This window comes from Triturus cristatus, chromosome 3_1 (genome assembly GCF_964204655.1).
Source record: "Triturus cristatus chromosome 3_1, aTriCri1.1, whole genome shotgun sequence".
Lineage (NCBI taxonomy): Eukaryota > Metazoa > Chordata > Amphibia > Caudata > Salamandridae > Triturus > Triturus cristatus.
In genome coordinates, this window is record NC_140583.1 from 324,851,824 (window position 1) to 324,875,764 (window position 23,941).

The window sequence follows — 23,941 nt, forward strand, 5'->3', positions numbered from 1 at the left end:
CAGGGAGCTTCTTGCAGAGCGGTGTTCAGAGGCCACGTCCCTTTTTACACCTCTCTGCAACGCAGCTCTTTGGCGCTTACTGGAGGTACCTGGTGGGCTAGTTGGCCCAAAGGGACCCTCAGGATTCAAGGGGACTTAATCCCCCAACTTAAAACGTGCCACAGGGCACGTTTGCACACTTGTCACATCAGGCCACGCCCCCTCCCTGTACTATTTTGCAAACGCCCCCCGATGCATTGTAAATTGGGGGAGTAACTCCCCTTGAGTCCTGAGGGTCCATGGGGGCCAACTAGCCCCCCAGCTATATATATAGTATAATATATATATATATATATATATATATATATATATTTAGTGAAAAAACCATAGGTTTCACACGTGTTATAGTTAGCTGGACATTTTACTCGTAAAAAACCAATGAAATTGCCCCGTTATAGTTACTTCAGCTAACTATAACTCGCGCGCCCGCAATGCACTGCTGATGACGTCACATATTACATCACTCATGACATGGTCAGTGACATCACTCATGACATCACTGATGACATCTCAAATGACATCACTGATGACCTCACTGATGACATCATCCAGTGAATGTGTGTTATTCTGAAAATTAAATATGTTTTATATATGTATATCTCATGGTCGATGGAAGAATAAATGGGTATATAAGTGTCTAAATGGATGATTTGTTTTTGAAAAATTGATTGTGTAACTGACTGATTAAGTGTATCATAGTGAATACATGGCTTAGTGAGTAATGTTTAAATATGTAAATATCTGTATCAGTCTCTCACTTTGTGTATAAGTGGCTGCATGGGTTGGTGAGTAGCTACATGGGTGCCTATTTAGGTTATTAGTTGTTTTTTTGAGTATCAGTCTGAGTGTCTGCATGGTTCGGTGGGGGGTATTACGTAGTGCATCGGTGCATGAATGAGTGACTCACTGTTTGTATGTGTTGAACACAGCATGTGTGCAGGACTGTATGGGTGGATGAGTGTGTGTATGGGTGTGTTAGTGAGTGAATGACTGTCTCAATAGTGTCTTCAGGAGTAACTACATACGTTTTAAACTAGTATATGTGACTATTGGTGTATATATGTGAGTATATGTGAAAGTGAGAGATTGAAAGAGTTCCTGTATGAATAAGTATGTGTTTCTATAAGTGATTGTTTAAAAGACTAAGTATGTGTAAGTTTCCGTAGAAGTAAGTGTGGTGGTGTGTGTATAACTGTATATGCAAGTAAATGTATGTTTGATTCTTTATTAGCATGAGTGACTATGTGTGTGAGTAACTCTATGGATGAGTGGCATTGTGTAACAGGATGTATAGATGTATGAGTACATATGATGAGTGAGTACATGTATGAGTGACTGTATAGGACTGTTGGTGAATGAGTGGATGTGTATGTGGATCTTAGAATTACTGAAGAGGTTGTTGTAACTGGTATTGGTATGTCCATTGTTTTGAAATTTTTAGTCTCTATTTTTGAATGTGTGTATCAAAGCTTATATTAAGGTGAGAGGAGGTCTGCCACTCTATCACAAGGATGATGTCATCAGTGAGGTCATCAGTGATGTCATTTGAGATGTCATCAGTGATGTCATGAGTGATGTCACTGACCATGTCATGAGTGATGTAATATGTGACGTCATCAGCAGTGCATTGCGGGCGCGCGAGTTATAGTTAGCTGAAGTAACTATAACGGGGCAATTTCATTGGTTTTTTACGAGTAAAATGTCCAGCTAACTATAACACGTGTGAAACCTATGGTTTTTTCACTAAATTTCTAAGGTTTTTTAAATGCTAATTCCTAACTATAACGTGTGTGAAACCTATGGTTTTTTCAGTGAATTTCTAAGGTTTTTTAAATGCTAATTCCTAACTATAACGTGTGTGAAACCCATGGTTTTTTCAGTGAATTTGCAAGGTTTTTTAAATGCTAATTCCTAACTATAACGTGTGTGAAACCTATGGTTTTTTCAGTGAATTTCTAAGGTTTTTTAAATGCTAATTCCTAACTATAACGTGTGTGAAACCCATGGTTTTTTCAGTGAATTTGCAAGGTTTTTTAAATGCTAATTCCTAACTATAACGTGTGTGAAACCCATGGTTTTTTCAGTGAATTTGCAAGGTTTTTTAAATGCTATTTTTTTTTTATATTCTTCATTTTTTTCAAACATATTTTTATTTTATTTTTCTTATCTTTTATAAAGACTATGCTTTAATTTTTAAAATCCTTAAATATTTTTTTTATATATATTTTTTAAAATAAACATGTAAAATTTATTTCCAGATTTTTTTTTTTTTTTTTTTTTTTTATAGTACGCGTACCGTAAGCTCACGGTAAGCGTACGGTTTACGCAACGTCCGTAATCTATCTACGCTGCTTGCGTATAGTTACGCACTTTGCGTAGCCGCGCGTACTGCGCGTGGGACGCGTGCGCGCTTACGCCACACGCGCACGTTACGCGGAAGTGCCGGGGAGTGACTGTTATGCGCATGCGCGCAAGCGCGTGTCTTTTTTACGCGCATGCGCACTTTTGCCGTAAGCGCACCGTAAGCGTACCGTAAGCGTACGGTAGGTCATGTGATCTTGAAACACAACTTTTGATTGGTTGAAACTACTTTCAGTTCTAGAACTCTCCTACACCACACCCATTCCCCTCATTTCTGCTTGTGATCCCTTGGGAGAAGGAGCTGGTTTGTCTTTGGGATACGATGGCAGAACAGCAGAGCTCTTCTGAGAGTGAGGCTAGCACCAGCAGCACTGTCTTGAGGCAGAGAGCGAGGAAAGTAAAACCTTCTTATGTTTGGGATTATTTTACTTTTCCAGAAGGCCAGCAAAAGGTGAATGCACCCTTAGTTACTTGCAAGCTGTGTAAGCGTGTACTTTCTAGAGGTAATCCTAACAGGAAGTATTCCTTTGGGAATCACACCATGAAGAGACACCTCCAGGATGTACACAGAAGGACACATGGTCATCTTTTTGGAGGTAACTCTTCAGAAAGACGAGCCAGTACATCCACAGCAGCTCAGCCTGGACCATCACCTGCAGAGCTTACTCCTTCTTCTGCAGCTCAGGTGAGCCCTTCATCTGTGGGGGGAGAATCTCCTTTTGCTGGCCCTCTGGAAATGAACCCTCGATTTCGGAAGGTTGATATTCATTGCACATTTTGTAAAGCTCTAATTTGTTATAGGGAGACCAGTGTTTCCCTAGTGAATAACAAAATAGATCAGCACATTTGTAGCTTTGAATGATTTTCCCATGGTTCCTTTCCTCTGTCCCTGCATGAACACAACGGTTCTTTTAAGAGCCAACCTTATCTTTCATCTTTTTTTTACATTTTTTTTAAAAAACTTTTTTTTTTTTTTTTTACCGTACGCGTACGGTAAGCGTACCTTTTTTTTATTTTTTAAAAAAAACACTAAAAATCATTTTTCACATTACAAGGTCCTTGAAAGACTACAATTATTACTATTGACTTACCATACTCACTGAAAAAAATATTTATTCATTTGTTTTTTTAAAAAATAGTTTTTAAAATGGTTGTAGTTTACGAAAATTTTCTATATCGATCTGAAAAAAAAGAAAAAAGTATTAATATTTTTAAAACATTTTATAATACAGTACACATATTTATATTTTTTCCCAAAAAATATTTTTGCCTTATTTTTGCTGTTTTCAGAATATATTGCATTTCACTATAAATTGTGAAAGCAATTGCATTCATCATTTTACAGCGGGCAAAAAAAAATAACAATCTCAAAGATTGTATTAAAAAAGCCCAGAATCTCTTCTCACTTAAACTTATCATTACAGAAATGCATATTATTCTTAAAAAATGTCATCTAAAAACAATACTTTTTTCTTTAAAATACCGTCTGATATTTTTGTTTCAGAAGTACATTCACAATAATATATCTCAAATAACTCCAAAATACATCTGATTTTATTTCCTTTAGGCCAAATAGTATTTTTTATTCTTTCCCTGGAATAAATTTCCAAGGGAAAACCATTAAAATTCTAAAGTTTAATCTGTCCAGATCTCTCCGATTCTCTGTAACATTTTGGTTCACGAAAATTTTTCGAATAATTTATTTTGTCCACAATAGAATTGCTTACTTTTCCACATGGCCAAATAGTAATTTTTTAAATCATTTTTGTAAAAATTTCCAATGGCAGTCCAATAGCATTCCAAAATTTAAAATGTGCAGAAGTTACCGATAATCTCTAAATTATTGGTTTTTCAAAATTGCATTAAAAATTTAAAAAGTCCACATTACAATTGGTTATCTTTCCTTTAGGCCAAATGATAATTTTAAAAATCTTTTTTCTACAAAATTGCAATGGTAATCCTGTAAAATGGTAAAATTATTTTGTCCAGATCTTGCCAAGTCTCTCTAAAATTTAGGTTTCAGGAAGATTAGATAGGAATTTGCTAAATCAAAAGGCAAACGTTGTTTGAAAATCAATTGGGAATCATTACACAGTGTCCATCCTTTTTCACATTTTAGATAAACTGTGTAATGTCCAGAAGTAACAGTAGGTCCATCATGGAAAATTATTGCAACAGTTACAAAAGTTTTTCCTGAAATTGATAATTGCTGTCCTGTAAACTTCTTTATTAAAGTATCCAATTTTGATCCATCAGCTCTACATCGTTGCATCATTAAAATTACATACTGTCCGTATTCCCTTAAAATTAATGTTGATAACATGTCAGAATTACACTCACCACATTTCATGCTATGATTAGCATCTTTAACTAAGTTTGCAAAAGTGACTGTTTTACTCTCTGGCAATGTCAAATAAATAAACCTTTCATTATCAACAATAGAACCACTTATATTATAACAATTATCACAACTATGTTCCCATTTATAAGAGAGACCAAAAAAAATGTCAATGGGAACTCCTTCTTCTTCCACTACCTGAAGAAAATACATCAAAAATTCGTGAGCATCTTGCTGTTCATTTTGAGAAAACTGTGTTCGTCCTGAACATACATCTAAAAGTTTTCTAATATCAGTAGCACTTTCTATTTGAGTTTTATCTTTACTCAGCTTTTGAAAAAGGAGACTGAGCTCTGAACAGAATCTTTTTCCCTGATTTATTATTATCTGCTCTTGCAAACTTTCCAGATAAAAAGCAACATTCAGCACTACATTTGCGTAGCAGTTGACACCAGAGCTATTTTCAAAATGACATCCTACAACCTGTTCTTCATTTTCCTTATTCTTTTTGCTTGCAATTACATCACTCCTCTTTTTTTTCCTCTTCTCTACATCTTCATTACAGATATTCTCATTTCTCCTTTTACGAGAAACTACACGTTTCTCCAACACAGGATACTGACCTAAATGAGGAGCATAGCTTCTTCTTAATCTATTATACTCCTTTACACAGTTTGTATCAGCACTAACTTTTGAGTCATCGAAGTCTATCATGAATAAACCTGATAATGTTTTGACTCGTGACAAAGCAACATATGCCATACCTTCTTTGAACACACTAGATCCAATGTTCACAAATGCACAATCTACAGTCAATCCTTGAGACTTGTGAATAGTTACAGCATATGCTAGAGAAAACGGAAACTGCTTCCTACGTACATATAAGTCTTTCACAAGCATGAAACGAACTGAACAACGACAAATGTCTTTAACTTCCTCTATCTGATCAAATTTTATTTTTAACCATTCAATTCCATCTTTTTTCTGATAATTAATAAAACCCACAACTCTTCCCATCGCTCCATTTACTAAGCCTTTTTCAACATCCAAATTTCTCCTTAAAAACACTCTACAGTTCATGCAAACATATAGATTTTTTTCTAATCCTGCTGTTTTGGAGATGTTCTTCTCTAGTGAGTCCAATTTATTTTTCAGTTTGCCTGTTACTGTGACAGTAATTCTTCCATCCTCAATTTTGTCCACTGCTTCCAATTTCCTGATCTCTTCCTTTTCCAATTTCAAAAGCTCCTCATTGAATATTGAGCATTCACGTAGAGTTGGCATTAGGCAGATGACACTTTTGTTTTCTGCAATGTTCTTGTATATCTTCTCTGCAACTATTTCTTCCTTTGGAAATAAATTATGTAGCAGCCGAGTCTGTAATGCTTTTTTGCCAGCTTCTGTGAGTAGTCCAATCCTGATATCTTTCAGAATACTTCCATATTCTTCATCGTTTGCTTGCCTCATATTAGTTGTAAGTTCCTTGTACTCAAAGAAGGACCAAATATTTGTATTACCGATGCTTCCCAATGACTTCTTCGTGTCTTCATGTGTCACAGTATTAAACACTGGTTGTCCTTTAACCGGAGTAAGTTGCAAAAGATCCCCAAAAACTATGACGTGTTTTCCACCAAATAACACGTCATAGTCTGTCTTCAAAATTTGCTGCATTCTTAAATGCACAAAGGCAAGCATTAAGTTTGATACCATGCTCACCTCATCAATAATGAGAACTTGCATCTTCTTCAATACTCTTGAAACTTCCAAGCATGCTTCTCCAGTTAGCTTGTTGAATTGTATTTTGTTCTCATGCTCCACTGGTAACATTAGCAAACGATGTAAGGTGATTCCTTTTATGTTATATGCTGCTAACCCAGTTGGAGCAGTAACCACACAAGACAAAGTAGAATCTGTTTTTTGCTTTAGGTAGCTTCTGATGACTTTAATTAGGAAACTTTTTCCAGTGCCAGCTTGTCCGCTTATATACATCCTGATTGGATGAAATGATGTGCATGAGCACTCTTTTTTTTCATGTAGAAATCCGTGATCAATTTTGTTTTTGATCTCTTCATAAATTTGTTGCTGCTCTTGATTCAGTTGTCTTTCCAAATTTTCTAAGTCTATAAATTCTTCTTGAGCTTGATTCATAGCCGTTTCCACTTCATTCATGGCTATTGATGCTTCATTTTCAACGATTGGTTGTCCTAGGGGATCTTGACTGTATGTTCCTGAACTTTGGCTGTCCTGAGAACTGTCTCTAGCAATTTCTGCTGCAATTGTAGTTTCCTGTTCAATTTCTTCATTTAACATTTGCAGATAAGTTGAGAATGTACTGCATTGTATGCTGTCTTTGCAAGCATTAAAAGAATCTTCATAGCTCTGGAATTCTCCCAGTAGTTCATCCTCTGAACGCCATGGTTTAAACAACTGTAAAAGAGCCAAGTAGTAAAATTCTTTCTTGTCGGTAGTGTCGCAACTCAGCTTCCGGTGATTTATCAAACTTCCTTTGGTTTGCTTCACCAAACATCCTTCTTCACCAACGACTTTATATTTTCCATTATTGATGTCTTCTGCAGCTTTCCGTGAATAAATGTAGTTCTGCAGCACTTCATAGAGACACATGTTCTCCAGATGATGACTTCTCTTGGGATAATATGTGTCCAACATGTTTGTTTTCAATATATCTGTACTTTCAGGTTCGAACTGTGCCAAATATTCAATTTCTCCAACAGATTTCAGTACCCGATTTCTCATTGCTGCAAGGCCTAAACTTGCCCAAATTATTCTTCTTGACTTCGAGTAGAGACTTGCAGAAGATAATCTATCTGAACATTCGTAGGATCCAATTTCTCGATGCGATAACATCTTCAAACTGAAACTGTACAGCTTCTTACTGACAGTCTTCTCGTGAGAAATCTCTTCCCACATTTCCTTCAATTCTGTTTTTTCTGATTTCGTAATGTAAGACGTTACATATCGAGCAACAGCAATGGAATTGTCAGCAACATACTGTATATCCATGTTAGCGTTCCACATGGATAAAATGACTGGGTTGTAGTCATTTATATTTTTTGATTCTTCTTTTCTTTTAAGGTTGTAGGTATTCTTAGGTGATTTTCTTGTGATAGTATGTCTCACAGCTGACATAAAACTGTTGACTCTTCCATTTGTAAGAACAGGTCTAGGAAATCCAAATCGACATTTAGTGTAGTATTTTTCTTTGCTCTTGTATTTCCGTCGACAGTATTTTCCACACCGATGACTTTGGAAACGTAGAACTTGCTCCTTTAACTTGTACTCTTCTGTGCTTTTAGGTATAGCACATGTTGCATATTCTTCAATGTAAGATAACACTGCTTCATCAGTATCTGTTCCAAACTTTGGGGCATCCTTGATCCACAGCAGCATATGAATATGAGGAGCACCTCTTGCCTGGTACTCTTTTCTCCAAAAGAAATCCACTACTTCTCCAAGGGGTGGATTTTTTTTATTGCAGATGAAGGACATCATAGCCTCAAATCTATGATTGAAATATCTGCAAACATTAACCGGATCCAATGAGCACAGTTCTCCTGCTGTCTTGTATTCGATGTTTTCAATGTTTGAATTGGCCTCTCGTAGAAAATCCACTAAATCATCCCAAGCGTACTCGGCGCAGCTTAGGGTAAGGAACCATGTTGGTGTTCCTAAATTGCGTAACATGCATTTTAGTTCACCATGGCGTCGGTACCAATATTCATTTGTCCCACGCTGACAAGCCATCAGATTGATCAGTTGTGTTTCCAAATGATCATCTCGGTGCTGCACTTTCTCCATAAAATCCTTAGCAGACACATTTTGTAAATGTACTCCACTTTTTAAAATGTGATTTACTGCATAAGACAGTGCAGACAAGTCGCTTTCAAATAAAAGATGGAACAAATAAGGGATACTTTGTCGAAATCTGGGATCTTCAGCATATAGTCTTGTAGTCCGATACTCAGAAGCTGGAATCTGTTCCGGACGTTCATCGTATCGTCCTCCTTTTCCTTTAGGAAACAGCTGGGGAAAACATCGAGCTTCCAAGCTCTCCTCCCATACACTCACGGGATTTCCTTTTGCTTTCTTCATCTGAAAGAGATCAATATTGTCTCCCATAACTTCTTTCGAATGGAGAGGATGTATGCTAAAATGTTCATAAATTTCTTCTTCCTTTGACTTGTCCACTTTTTCAATTTGTCCACTTGGTGTTTCTGTATCTCCTTGTAAATCTTCTTCTTCTTCTTCTTCTACTATATAAATTGATTCATACCATTTGTTATTTTTTTTCAAATACAAATTTGCTCTTTGTACTTTCCGCACATCTACCAGCTCCTGCCAAATCTTCTTATTCTTTGTAGGTACACCATTAACCAGAATAATTAATGGTTCAGTTTCCAAAGTATCCGCATCAATAGTTTCCATATTTTTTTTCAAATCCAAGGGCAAATACACCACTCTACCTTTTAAACCTCTCAGTAAATCTGAAGGAGGTAATTTACCAGTTTTGGGCTCCATACGTACTATGGTCTGGAACGGATGAACACATTGAATGAGTATAGACTCATATGTATTTAATTCAGAAAGTTCAGCAGGAATAGCATCCAATTCTAAATTATTATGTACAGCTCTGGTCGGCATTCTATTTTCCTCTAACTTGTTGTAGCAGTATTTACAAATACGCTGATCTTCACCCAATTCAAAACAATTTTCAAGAAATATATATGTTGCAAAATCCATCCACTTATAATTATCTTCATTTTCACTCTTTCTGTAGAGATCAACATTCCTAGTTTGTTTTCTATAATGAGTTCTGCGGCAACAAATACAAGTAACATTTGGTCTTTCATTAGAGACTATTGCAAATTTTGTTATGTGATCATTAAATGTCTTACTTACACAAGGTTCTACATTTTCTTCCACTTCTGCCTCATTTACTGTGTCCTTCTCTGCACTGTTTTGTTCAGGACCAAAGTAACAAAACTGAATTTCATCAACAACCTTCTCTACATCTGATACCGTTCCTCGGAACAGAGCCCTATTCAATTCATTTAACTTTATTGCTGGACTTTTGGCAAAATACAACCGTCTCACAAACTTTCTCATTTCAGTATGATGAACAGCCAGCATCCTAAAATGATGGAAAACACTATTGCACACTTTTCTAGATAGACAAGCAAGAGAATGACCCTGCAAACCAGTATTCTCTCTCACTCTGCATGGATCCAGACTTTGAAGCACCTTAATCTTTTGTTTTACACTTTTTTTACTATATTCTCTTAGAAACTCTCGAAATCTGTCAATAGATTCCTGACGCACAGTGCAAATACTACTACAATTCCAAGTGTACACTGGGGCTTTAGGACGTCTCCCCATTGCCTCATCTGCCATCACTTGTACCTCATCTCTTGGAACCATTATCTCCTTCTCCATTATGCAACCATTTTTTACTTCGTATGAACGACCTCTGGTGTCAACTGCATGCAGCAAACTATTACTTTGAAAATAGCTCTCTTCATTAAAAAAAGGTTCACTACTTGAGCTATGCATCCACTTTCCTAAAAACACTTTACAAAAATTTGTTCTGTTCACTACTCTTTTGCTTTTGCTTTGTGATTTCAGTACATTAACCATTTTATCTAATGTACGCATCCTATTCAAAATTAATATGAATAGTTTCCTTTTTAATTCTAATGCCTTTGCTGCAATGGCTTCAATTTCTTTTTTTCTCTTATAATATTTAGCCTTTTGCTTATATTTCTTTATATCCTTTATCAAATTGGACATAACTCTTCTCTGAAACATTTTTCTACGTATCTCTTTAAATGCTGTTTTTCTGTTTATGTTAAACTTTTCAATTGCAGAAGGTATATTTGCATTAACTAAATCCTCAATTTTTTGCTGTTCTGTAGGTTTTGTTACATTTTTCCGAGAACAGACATTTTGTACATTTTTGTTTGTTTTCAATATTTTGTTTAGGAATTGTCTTTTTTGCTTACCAGAAGATTTTTTCTTTTTCCCAACATCAGCATCTTCTACTAACTTTGGTCCTCCAGTTGTCCTCAAATATAGTTTTTTTTTTAGCGTTTTTTGAACTCGAGATTTTGTAGGCATCTTAAATTTTGTTCACTGTTCTTCAGCAATACCTGCAAAAAAACTAAAAAAAAAATTCTTTATTGTATTTAAATATATTACTACATTTCTTTTCACAATAGTCACAAAACGAAATTTCTTTGCCAATTTGAATGCACACAAACTCCTCTTTTTTTTTGGGCAAGTGAAAATCTGTATAACAAACTGTCACATTATGAAACCAAGCTGTTTTTTTTTCAGACCACCACCGTGTGTATTCTCTGTGACTGCCTACACTCCAGCAGGGGCAACCAGCCTTAGTGATGCTGAATGTTTTTGCATTACAGACTTAAACCTGAAAACCCCACTCGCTTCTAATTACTGTGCATGACTATACATGGCAAGCACATGGGTGTGTGCTAAACCTCTGCTTCATCCCCCAAAAATTCGCTCCTCTTTTCCATCTACTGCAACTGTGAAATCACCAGAGCAAGACGCAATACATTTCTGCCTATAATTCTTCTATGCACACAGAGTCATGTTTTCACATTAGTGCCAAAACGAAATTTCTTTGCCAATTTGAAAGCACACTTACTGCTCTTTTTTTTTCGGGGGCAAGTGTATATCTCTTTTTTCAATTTGAAATCACTTTTACAGACTGACACATTCTGAAACCTTTTTTTTTAATTTATTTAAATGCACATGTCCAAGCAGTTTTTTTTTCAGACCACCACCGTGTGTATTCTCTGTGACTGCCTACACTCCAGCAGGGGCAACCAGCCTTAGTGATGCTGAATGTATTTGCATTACAGACTTAAACCTGAAAACCCCACTCGCTTCTAATTACTGTGCATGACTATACATGGCAAGCACATGGGTGTGTGCTAAACCTCTGCTTCTTCCCCCAAAAATTCGCTCCTCTTTTCCATCTACTGCAACTGTGAAATCACCAGAGCAAGACGCAATACATTTCTGCCTATAATTCTTCTATGCACACACAGTCATGTTTTCACATTAGTGCCAAAACGAAATTTCTTTGCCAATTTGAAAGCACACTTACTGCTCTTTTTTTTTCGGGCCAAGTGAAAATCTCTTTTTACACTTTGAAATCACTTTTACAGACTGACACATTCTGAAACCTTTTTTTTTAAATTTATTTAAATGCACATGTCCAAGCTGTTTTTTTTTCAGACCACCACCGTGTGTATTCTCTGTGACTGCCTACACTCCAGCAGGGGCAACCAGCCTTAGTGATGCTGAATGTTTTTGCATTACAGACTTAAACCTGAAAACCCCACTCGCTTCTAATTACTGTGCATGACTATACATGGCAAGCACATGGGTGTGTGCTAAACCTCTGCTTCATCCCCCAAAAATTCGCTCCTCTTTTCCATCTACTGCAACTGTGAAATCACCAGAGCAAGACGCAATACATTTCTGCCTATAATTCTTCTATGCACACAGAGTCATGTTTTCACATTAGTGTCAAAACGAAATTTCTTTGCCAATTTGAAAGCACACTTACTGCTCTTTTTTTTTCGGGCCAAGTGAAAATCTCTTTTTTCAATTTGAAATCACTTTTACAGACTGACACATTCTGAAACCTTTTTTTTTAAATTTATTTAAATGCACATGTCCAAGCTGTTTTTTTTTCAGACCACCACCGTGTGTATTCTCTGTGACTGCCTACACTCCAGCAGGGGCAACCAGCCTTAGTGATGCTGAATGTTTTTGCATTACAGACTTAAACCTGAAAACCCCACTCGCTTCTAATTACTGTGCATGACTATACATGGCAAGCACATGGGTGTGTGCTAAACCTCTGCTTCATCCCCCAAAAATTCGCTCCTCTTTTCCATCTACTGCAACTGTGAAATCACCAGAGCAAGACGCAATACATTTCTGCCTATAATTCTTCTATGCACACAGAGTCATGTTTTCACATTAGTGCCAAAACGAAATTTCTTTGCCAATTTGAAAGCACACTTACTGCTCTTTTTTTTTCGGGCCAAGTGAAAATCTCTTTTTTCAATTTGAAATCACTTTTACAGACTGACACATTCTGAAACCTTTTTTTTTAATTTATTTAAATGCACATGTCCAAGCAGTTTTTTTTTCAGACCACCACCGTGTGTATTCTCTGTGACTGCCTACACTCCAGCAGGGGCAACCAGCCTTAGTGATGCTGAATGTATTTGCATTACAGACTTAAACCTGAAAACCCCACTCGCTTCTAATTACTGTGCATGACTATACATGGCAAGCACATGGGTGTGTGCTAAACCTCTGCTTCTTCCCCCAAAAATTCGCTCCTCTTTTCCATCTACTGCAACTGTGAAATCACCAGAGCAAGACGCAATACATTTCTGCCTATAATTCTTCTATGCACACACAGTCATGTTTTCACATTAGTGCCAAAACGAAATTTCTTTGCCAATTTGAAAGCACACTTACTGCTCTTTTTTTTTCGGGCCAAGTGAAAATCTCTTTTTACACTTTGAAATCACTTTTACAGACTGACACATTCTGAAACCTTTTTTTTTAAATTTATTTAAATGCACATGTCCAAGCTGTTTTTTTTTCAGACCACCACCGTGTGTATTCTCTGTGACTGCCTACACTCCAGCAGGGGCAACCAGCCTTAGTGATGCTGAATGTATTTGCATTACAGACTTAAACCTGAAAACCCCACTCGCTTCTAATTACTGTGCATGACTATACATGGCAAGCACATGGGTGTGTGCTAAACCTCTGCTTCTTCCCCCAAAAATTCGCTCCTCTTTTCCATCTACTGCAACTGTGAAATCACCAGAGCAAGACGCAATACATTTCTGCCTATAATTCTTCTATGCACACACAGTCATGTTTTCACATTAGTGCCAAAACGAAATTTCTTTGCCAATTTGAAAGCACACTTACTGCTCTTTTTTTTTCGGGGCAAGTGTATATCTCTTTTTTCAATTTGAAATCACTTTTACAGACTGACACATTCTGAAACCTTTTTTTTTAATTTATTTAAATGCACATGTCCAAGCAGTTTTTTTTTCAGACCACCACCGTGTGTATTCTCTGTGACTGCCTACACTCCAGCAGGGGCAACCAGCCTTAGTGATGCTGAATGTATTTGCATTACAGACTTAAACCTGAAAACCCCACTCGCTTCTAATTACTGTGCATGACTATACATGGCAAGCACATGGGTGTGTGCTAAACCTCTGCTTCTTCCCCCAAAAATTCGCTCCTCTTTTCCATCTACTGCAACTGTGAAATCACCAGAGCAAGACGCAATACATTTCTGCCTATAATTCTTCTATGCACACAGAGTCATGTTTTCACATTAGTGCCAAAACGAAATTTCTTTGCCAATTTGAAAGCACACTTACTGCTCTTTTTTTTTCGGGGGCAAGTGTATATCTCTTTTTTCAATTTGAAATCACTTTTACAGACTGACACATTCTGAAACCTTTTTTTTTAAATTTATTTAAATGCACATGTCCAAGCTGTTTTTTTTTCAGACCACCACCGTGTGTATTCTCTGTGACTGCCTACACTCCAGCAGGGGCAACCAGCCTTAGTGATGCTGAATGTATTTGCATTACAGACTTAAACCTGAAAACCCCACTCGCTTCTAATTACTGTGCATGACTATACATGGCAAGCACATGGGTGTGTGCTAAACCTCTGCTTCTTCCCCCAAAAATTCGCTCCTCTTTTCCATCTACTGCAACTGTGAAATCACCAGAGCAAGACGCAATACATTTCTGCCTATAATTCTTCTATGCACACAGAGTCATGTTTTCACATTAGTGCCAAAACGAAATTTCTTTGCCAATTTGAAAGCACACTTACTGCTCTTTTTTTTTCGGGCCAAGTGAAAATCTCTTTTTTCAATTTGAAATCACTTTTACAGACTGACACATTCTGAAACCTTTTTTTTTAATTTATTTAAATGCACATGTCCAAGCTGTTTTTTTTTCAGACCACCACCGTGTGTATTCTCTGTGACTGCCTACACTCCAGCAGGGGCAACCAGCCTTAGTGATGCTGAATGTTTTTGCATTACAGACTTAAACCTGAAAACCCCACTCGCTTCTAATTACTGTGCATGACTATACATGGCAAGCACATGGGTGTGTGCTAAACCTCTGCTTCTTCCCCCAAAAATTCGCTCCTCTTTTCCATCTACTGCAACTGTGAAATCACCAGAGCAAGACGCAATACATTTCTGCCTATAATTCTTCTATGCACACACAGTCATGTTTTCACATTAGTGCCAAAACGAAATTTCTTTGCCAATTTGAAAGCACACTTACTGCTCTTTTTTTTTCGGGCCAAGTGAAAATCTCTTTTACAGACTGACACATTATGAATCCACCATGTGTAACTACAACAAAAACAATTCCCATTTCTATTATTCATTTCTTAAGTTACCACATACATCCCCTCTCAAACTGTAAACTCACCTTTAAAATTAGTTAGTTGTGAAAGAAATGTGTCACTCAAACAGCAGATTATCAGAGCCAGGATCTCTGTTCTGTACACCTCTCTCCTCTCAGCAGAACCAGATAATGGCAAACTTTCCCTCTATTTTTCCACACATATACATGTAAGTTTCAAATCTCAGTGCTTCCCCCTTTTTTTCAAATGTAATGACACATTTCTATTGGTTGAAAACCAACCCTTTTCCAAAAGTACCCTGCCCCCAACTTGACTTCTGCCTAGTACCCTTCCCCCAACTTGACTTCTGCCTGCTACCATAGCAACAGCTCATGGAACACTGCTGTGTGCAGTTAGGTCAGAAGTTCGACACACAATGTTTCAATTCCACAGAGCAAGAGTGCTTGACTTTTCAAACCTAACTGCAAATCCATAGTACTGTTCTTTGGTTACACATTTTTTTGTACCAATACAAAACATGCTTCTATTAATTTTCACATACAGCCTAGTTTTTTTTCTAGAATGGTATGAAACAGCCAATCAGTTCTTTTTGTTTTGTAAAAAATATGTATGCCTCCATTTCCAAACTGTCTTTCTTTTCATATTGCCATTCTACTGAAAGACACCTCCTGAGTGCATCCAGTTCTCCTTTGAAGATGTTCACAGTGTGGATTGTAGGGCACAGCTATGTCTTCTGGAGTGAAAAGTTTGCAGAGAAAACAGATATGGTGAGAGACCTTGCTTTGCCAAATGTAGACATTAAATGGATTGGTCAGAGAGGGTTAAAGTGGCACCAATTGATGCCATTGGTGAAATCCTTCATGCAAATCCAACACCCTGACCTCATAATAGTGCACTGTGGTGGCAATGACCTAGGCACTTTGACTGGGGTAGGTCTGGAAATGCTTATGAAGGACACCTTTGCACAACTGTTTACACTTTTCCCTAAAACTGCCTTTGTGTTTTCCAACATATGCCAAAGGCAAAAATGGAACTGGTCCAATCATTTCTGTCCACAGATTGACAAAGCAAGAAAGCACGTCAACAAATCTGTTTCTGCTTTCCTCCGTGACTATGGTATGGGTGCCATTTACCACAACAACTTGCGTTACGACATGCAAGACATTTATAGAGGAGATGGTGTGCACTTCAATGATGAAGGGAACAGAGTCTTCCTCTTGAACCTTAGACTCTGCATCGGTACTTACTTGTAGGTACCACTAAAAAAATGACTCCATAAACACAACAGCTCTTTTTAGAGCTCCCTAATTTCTAAACTCTTAAATCTGATTTTCATTTATTTATTTTTATTTTTTTCTACCGTACGCTTACCGTGAGCTTACCGTACGCGTACCCCGTGATTTTTTTTAAAATCAATAAATGTTTTTTTTGTACTTTTCTGTCCTTCTTTGACCCCCTTACAATTGTTAGGGGGTCTGTAACTCTCCTCATTGCCCCCTTTCCTTGTTTTCACTCTTTTTTTTCAGAGTGAAATACACAAAATGGCGGCCGCCGCTTCCTGGTTTCGGCCGATTCGAATGTTTACTAAGATCTAAGAGCCAATCAGAATCGCGCTCGCGCACGCCACCGTACGCTTACCGTAAGCGTACGGTAAGCGTACCGTAAGCGGGCTCAGATATATATATTGATTTAAAGGCTATTTTCTCAAAATCAACTGAACTGATTTACACCAAACCTACAAAAGGCACTTCCTTGACCTACGGACTACCTCTCTGCCAAATTTCTAGTAATTCTGTTCAGCCGTTCGGGCTGTAGCTCGTTCTAAAGGTCCTATGGAAAAATGCATGGGAAAAACGCGTTTTGGGACCCCCCTTTTATCTCAGCCCCCGCTTGACGGATCCCCCCGAGACTTTCAGGGTAGGAGCGGAGCGTAGCGCCCCACCTATTTTGAGAAATTCGCGAGGATTCGTCGACCGGCGCCAAAGTTATTCAAAATAGAATGTTGAGGTTTTCCTATGGAAACGTGGTCCTAACTATAACTACCTACTGGCGACCGCCAGTAGGTAATATATATATATATATATATATATATATATATATATATATTCACTGAAAAAACCATAGGTTTCAGGGGTGTTATAGTTAGCTGGACTTTTCACTTGTACAAAACCATTGAAATTCCCCCGTTATAGTTAGTTCAGCTAACTATAACTCGCGCGCCCGCAATGCACTGCTGATGACGTCACATATTACATCACTCATGACATGGTCAGTGACATCACTCATGACATCACTGATGACATCTCAAATGACATCACTGATGACATCATCCACTGAATGTGTGTTTTTCTGAAAATTAAATATGTTTTATATATGTATATCTCAAGGTCGATGGAAGAATAAATGGGTATATAAGTGTCTAAATGGATGATTTGTTTTTGAAAAATTGATTGTGTAACTGACTGATTAAGTGTATCATAGTGAATACATGGCTTAGTGAGTAATGTTTAAATATGTAAATATCTGTATCAGTCTCTCACTTTGTGTATAAGTGGCTGCATGGGTTGGTGAGTAGCTACATGAGTGTCTATATAGGTTATTACTTATTAGTTGGTTTTTTGAGTATCAGCATGAGTGTCTCAGTGTCTGTATGGTTTGGTGGGGGGTATTACATAGTCCATAGGTGCATGATTGAGTAACTCACTGTTTGTATGTGTTGAAGACAGCATGTGTGTAGGGACCCTTGAATCCTAAGGGTCCCTAGGGTCAAACTAGACCACTAGGTCCCTCCAGTAAGCGCCACAGAGCTGCGTTGCAGAGAGGTGTAAAAAGGGGCTTGGCCTCAGAACACCTGTCTGCAGCGCAGCTCCCTGGCGCATACTGGAGATGCCTGTTGGGCTAGTTGGCCCTCAGGGACCCTCAGTATTGAAGAGGAATTAATTCCCCAACTTACAACTCGCCAGGGGGCGCGTTTGCAGAGTGCTGCAAGGAGGGGGTGTGGCCTCCGGCGCGATGCCAGTCTTTTAGTTATTTTAATTTTTTAAGAAGGGGGGCTGTGTGGTTCCCCTTCTTATTCTAATTTATTGGCCCTGATGACCCCATCCCTCAGGGCCTGTCTCCTAATTATATTTTTTTGACCCCAATCCCCAGGGCCGGCCACTGTTTTTTATTATTTTAAAAAAATATATATTTATAGACACACCTAGGACATGCTGGACAAACCGTACGTACCTATCACCATGACGATTTGCGTGATATTCATTAAAAGGCGACTATGCATACAATGAATCCACGAGGAATGTATTTGCACCACTAGTGAAGCTCTGACATGTCTGATGCCCTACCGTGCCTAATCCCGGTAGACACCCTTGTCGTTTATTTATACAAACATGGATAATAGCTATTGACGGGCACATTTAATAGACACGCACACCAAGTCATTCAAAGTGGATTCGACAAAAATTCGACCAAACTATGCAAGAAACCCCTCTCACGGTTAATAAAACACACATCCACGGCAGGATGTGTAATACTTTTTATTTTACTCTCTGGAAAGGAGACGAACCTCACTTGAGAGTCACAGAGTGCTCCTGGCTGAACCCAATGCTGTGTTACACCCACCAGTGGCCGCCGAGTGCCACACACCTCTGTGTTGTATTCCACCAGCTAGTGCGTATGCTATGACACTCTCTAGCCCATGTGCACTGTAACACCACCCTGTGAATATGTCATGCCACACTTGCCTTCGCACGGGTTATATTGCCCCATCTAACATACCTTCCTCGATGCCTATGTTATAACGCACAGAGCTATGCCATACATATTACAATCTAGGATCCATATCTTTGTCACTGTGCATATGCAACATTACACTCCCCAGCACATATTTTATATTACAACTTTAGAGACTAGTTAGGTTACACAACACTGCCCTGTGCATATTACACTCCAAGGCGCATATCGCATATCACGCTCTAGTGCCTGTGCTACCTCGCGCTCTCCAATTAATCTGTCATTGCGCACAATGTACTGCATATTATATTTCATGCCCGGTTCATCTTATATCACATTTTTTGGTGCATAGTTTATACCATATACTATATCTAGTTTTCATTTTCAATCGTGCTCTCAGGACTATGTTCTATATAACACTGCGTCCACCTACCCTTTTCATGGGCATTCCATTTTACAATGGGGTGGAGGGTCTGGGGGTGTTTCTGCCAAGTGAGCCCGGAGTCACAGTCACAAACGTCCTCTTCTTCCTGAATAAAAGTGAGATTATGCTGCATACTTGTTCAACCTAGGCGGCACTGAAGAAAGCTGCGTGCTCGAGCTGTGCGTTACTTTCAGATATTTTTTAAACATTGAATCACTACTCATTTTAATTCTTTTATAAACTCTTTTAAATCGTTACTAATTGCACTTTACCTGCTCTTAACTTGTGGGGTCAGCTGAAGCCTGATCTCGGGGACGGAGTTGTGTGTTATACTCCGGGGGCGGCGGACATCTTGGGAGGTGGAGGTCAGCGGTGCAGCTGCCGCAGAGAGCTTGTGCGTCCTGGCTCAAAAGGGGCGGATATGGCGAGCGCGCAGCGGACGCGCGCAGCGGGCGCGCCGCTGGCGCGCCGAAGGCGCGCCAAAGGCAAGCCCGTCTGCGCTCGTCCGCGCCCGACCGAGACCAGAGGACATGACCCCTGCTCCCGCTGCTGTAACACTGCGCCCCTATACGTCCGATCAGTTAAGAAAATTTCGTGGCACACATCAATGTCACCATTCTTTGGGCCCCCCCTTTGACCAGACTCACTGCACTCAATGTAATTTCTCCCTGAACCCAGAGGATCAGGCAGGAAAGATATGTCCTGTAAATTCTGATTTCAAAATGAAGCTGGTAAATTGCCGTTCACTACCAAAACATTCGCTTGAAATGAGACTGCTCCTAGAAGATACCAGCCCGGATATAATGTTTCTCACTGAGACTTGGCTTACGGACTGGTCTAATTCAGCGGTGGTTCAGGCACTCCCCCCAGGCTACACTATCCAAAGACAAGACCGCTCCCTTACTAGAGGGAGAGGGCTTGCCATTATCCATAGGGATTCTTTTAGCTGTAGGATTTCGGACGGGCTCATCCGAGACTGTGAAAGTTGCTCCTTTTCAATTAAATTTACACCCACATGCACCTTCTCAGGTATGTTAATATACCGACCCACAGGTGCGATTGGATCTTTTCTCGGGGACTTGGTGGATAATACTTCTCTACTGGTCAGCTCCCTGCTGAACTTCACTGTTCTGGGAGACCTTAACCTACACCTTGAATCCCGCACTGCCACGTATGTGGAGGAAGTATCTGACGCCTTAGAGGTGCTACTCCTTTCTCAGAAAGTGACGGGTCCAACTCATGTCAAAGGACACCTGCTGGACCCGATCTTTACCAATACCCGCATCCAGGTAGACGACCCCCAGCCGCTCCCCTGGACGGACCATTATCTTTTTTCATTTTCCTGGTCAGCCTCCACGAGTAGGAAAGCCGAAAACCACTCCAAAATTCTGAACCGGAATTGGTCTAATATTTCTGTGGAAGAATGGGCTGCCATTCTCAAAGAAACCCGTCCCCGTCTAGACCCTGACCCTGAAAAGGCAAATTTACAATTCAATCTCTGGATTAAAAATTCAATGGATGTATTAGCCCCTATAAAACTCAGGGACATTAAAAAGGGCCCAAAAAAAGTTGCTTGGTTTACTATGGAGCTGAGAGATCTCAAACGTAACTGTAAGCAACTTGAGAGACAGTGGAGGAAAGACTTTTCACTTGAAAAAAAAAAAAGTCTATCGTGATGCACTAAAATTGTATCAAACTGAAATTACGAAAACACAATCCAAGTTTTATGAAGCAAAGATTTTATCAGCACCTAACTCTCCTATAGAAATTTTTTAAATTTTTAAATCCTTGACTACCCCTCCATTCACCAGAACGACCCCTACTGATGTACAAGGTCGCTGTAACAATTTAGCAGAGTATTTCCACGATAAGGTACAGGCGATCTACTCAGCCTTCTCGACAGTCACCACTTTTGACCTTGATGCTCCGATGGAAGAAACTAGAGACCGCCGAGACCAGAGTCTGGAATCTTTTCCGCCCCTGGATTCAGATACAGCGATGTCCTTACTTAATAAACTTAAATCAGGCTCCCCTAAAGACCAGGCGCCCCCCACGGTGTTGCACAAGGTTGCCCCAGAAGTAGCCCCTGTTATCGCAACTCTTATTAACTCCTCACTGGCAACAGACAAGGTCCCTTCACTATGGAAGGAAGCGATGGTAAAGGCCCTGCTAAAAAAACCTGGATCAGATCCGGAGGTAATGGCCAACTATCGCCCTATCTCCCTGCTCCCGGGAATAGCTAAAATAGCAGAGAAGTACGTCAATACTACCCATTCCACTTATCTGGAGGAACATGACTGTTTGCACTCTACACAGACTGGTTTTAGATCTCGGCAGGGCACGGAAACCGCCCTGACTGCCGTAGTAGAGGAGGCAAGAAAAATCATGGACTCAGGAGGATCAGCTGCAATAATCCTCCTTGATCTCAGTGCGGCTTTTGATACCGTCAACCATCAAATTCTCATTACAAGATGTCACGAGATGGGGATGAACGGTACCGCACTGAGATGGATAGCCTCCTTTCTGGAAGGCCGCACATTCCAGCTCTTTGAGGAGAATGTGACTTCCAGGAATGTGCCTTTGAAGAGTGGAGTGCCTCAGGGCTCATCACTTAGCCCCACTCTTTTTAATATTTACATGTATCCTTTAGCCAAAATTGTGGAGGCATTCGGCATACAAATTGTTACGTATGCCGCTGACACCCAGTTGATTGTCTCCCTTAAAGACCCAGGACAGCCAGGAAGTAATCTTTCCAGATGCCTGGAGGAAATATCCGTCTGGATGAAAGAGTCCTGCCTCCAGCTCAATGGAGCAAAAACAGACCTTATGCTGCTGGGAAAACCTTTGCCTCCAGACATGCCGTTGGCATGGCCTAGTTGTATGGGAAACCCGCCCACTCCTAAAAACCACATCAAGAGCTTAGGAGTCTGGCTGGATGCAAGATTAGACATGAAGACACAGGCTAACAAGGTAGCAGGGTGCTGCTTCGGGATTTTGAAGTCGACAAGAAAGATCTTGCCTCTTCTTCCATTTTCTGCAAGAAGACTACTCCTCCAGGCATTGATACTGTCACGTCTGGACTACGCTAATGCCCTATATTTAGGAGCCCCCCAGTCCACAATATGCATACTACAGAAGGTCCAGAACTGTGCGGCAAGAATTCTCTTGCAAATTTCGCGGCGGGAATCAGCAAAAAGAGCAATTAGACAATTGCACTGGCTTCCTGTCTTAGAAAGGATTAAATTCAAGGCCCTCTGTGTCACGCACAAGATCATGGCCGCGAATGGCCCCCCAATCCTTCAAAGGATAGTTTCTCTATACCATCCCAGAAGGCACCTTCGCTCTGGAAATAAGCGCCTTGCTATGGTACCGAGAATTGTCAGGACCAGATGTGGAGGTCGCTGTTTCTCCTATGTCGCTTCTAAGACTTGGAACACCCTCCCAGACTCCATCCGTTTGGAGGAGGAATACCTGCTCTTTCGACGGCTTTTGAAGACGCATCTTTTTCCCACGGTATAATTTAATCTGCCCCTCGCCGTCTGGTTCTCAGCGCTGGGAGGCCCTAGGGTAGCCATGCGCTCTATAAATGCCTCTTTCATTTCATTTCATTTTAAGTAGTTCGCACAGACACATATTTTAAAAACATTAAAGTTCCTAATACCCACCTTCTCTGAACAGTTAGCTTGCTGCCTCATCCACCTCCTCCCTATCCTCTGTTGTCTGAATCCATGGACTAGCCTCCTCCCCCTTCCTGCCATGCATGGTCTGATGGGCTGCCACTGCCCTCCATTTAACATGATGTACCAGTCCACTCCTCCTGCCCTCCATTGCCCAATTCTGTGGCCCATCATTGACCTCCTGCTTAGCCTCTGTGCTTAGCTTGCTGCCCCTATTCGCCTTCCCCCTGCCCTCCGATGTCTTTGTGCATGCCCCTGCTCCATCCTTTTTGCCCACCATGTTCCATGGACCTGTCACTCCTATCTACTCTGAGTGTTCTGTTGAGCTGCCACTCCCCTCCCTCCTGCCTAGCGTTGTCAGATGACTGTAACCTGTCCCTGCTGTTAAATGGTAGCGGCAGTTTCAGTCGGTAACCTTTCAAGTATTGCCCGGCGGTAATCGCCTCTCATACCATTCGATGATTTACCAATAAAAGAGGCAGGCGCCGGAGACTGGAAGGCAGGAAACAAAGTTTTATTCTCTCCGGAGGAGAACACATCAGATCAGACCCACAGGGAATCTTATCGAGATGCTCTACCCACATCTCTGAGGCCTGGCCTCTTATACACAGGTTTATTGCTTTATTACAGGTTTATCATACATGGCACATTCTTGAGATCGTTTTGACACATGAAAGAACATCCTCAGAATCCCCGGCTCAGATCCGCTCCCATACATAGCTACAGTAGAAGTCCCCACCCCACCCACAGTAGGAGATGGCTATCACACAGCTGGACATTCTGCCAATTCCCGGGGGTGTGTGCGACTGGTCGGGTCTCAGGGGGTGGGGGGCCTTGATCTACTGTAATCCCTTTGATGTGGGGTGTTTCCCTTACAGTAGG

General features: G+C 40.0%; 1 protein-coding gene and 1 long non-coding RNA gene across 3 annotated transcripts in view; one reads left to right on the top strand and one right to left on the bottom strand.

Moving 5' to 3' along the window:
* LOC146860194 (sulfotransferase 1B1-like) overlaps nt 1–23,941 on the top strand; it is a 420,787-nt gene that overhangs the window by 90,646 nt on the left and 306,200 nt on the right. The window lies entirely within an intron of this gene.
* On the bottom strand, nt 3,494–15,371 carry LOC146860195 (uncharacterized). The gene is made up of 3 exons (XR_014978800.1): nt 15,292–15,371; nt 10,756–10,913; nt 3,494–3,581 (listed from the first exon to the last, which is right to left on the bottom strand). It is a non-coding gene; the product is annotated as an uncharacterized LOC146860195 (long non-coding RNA).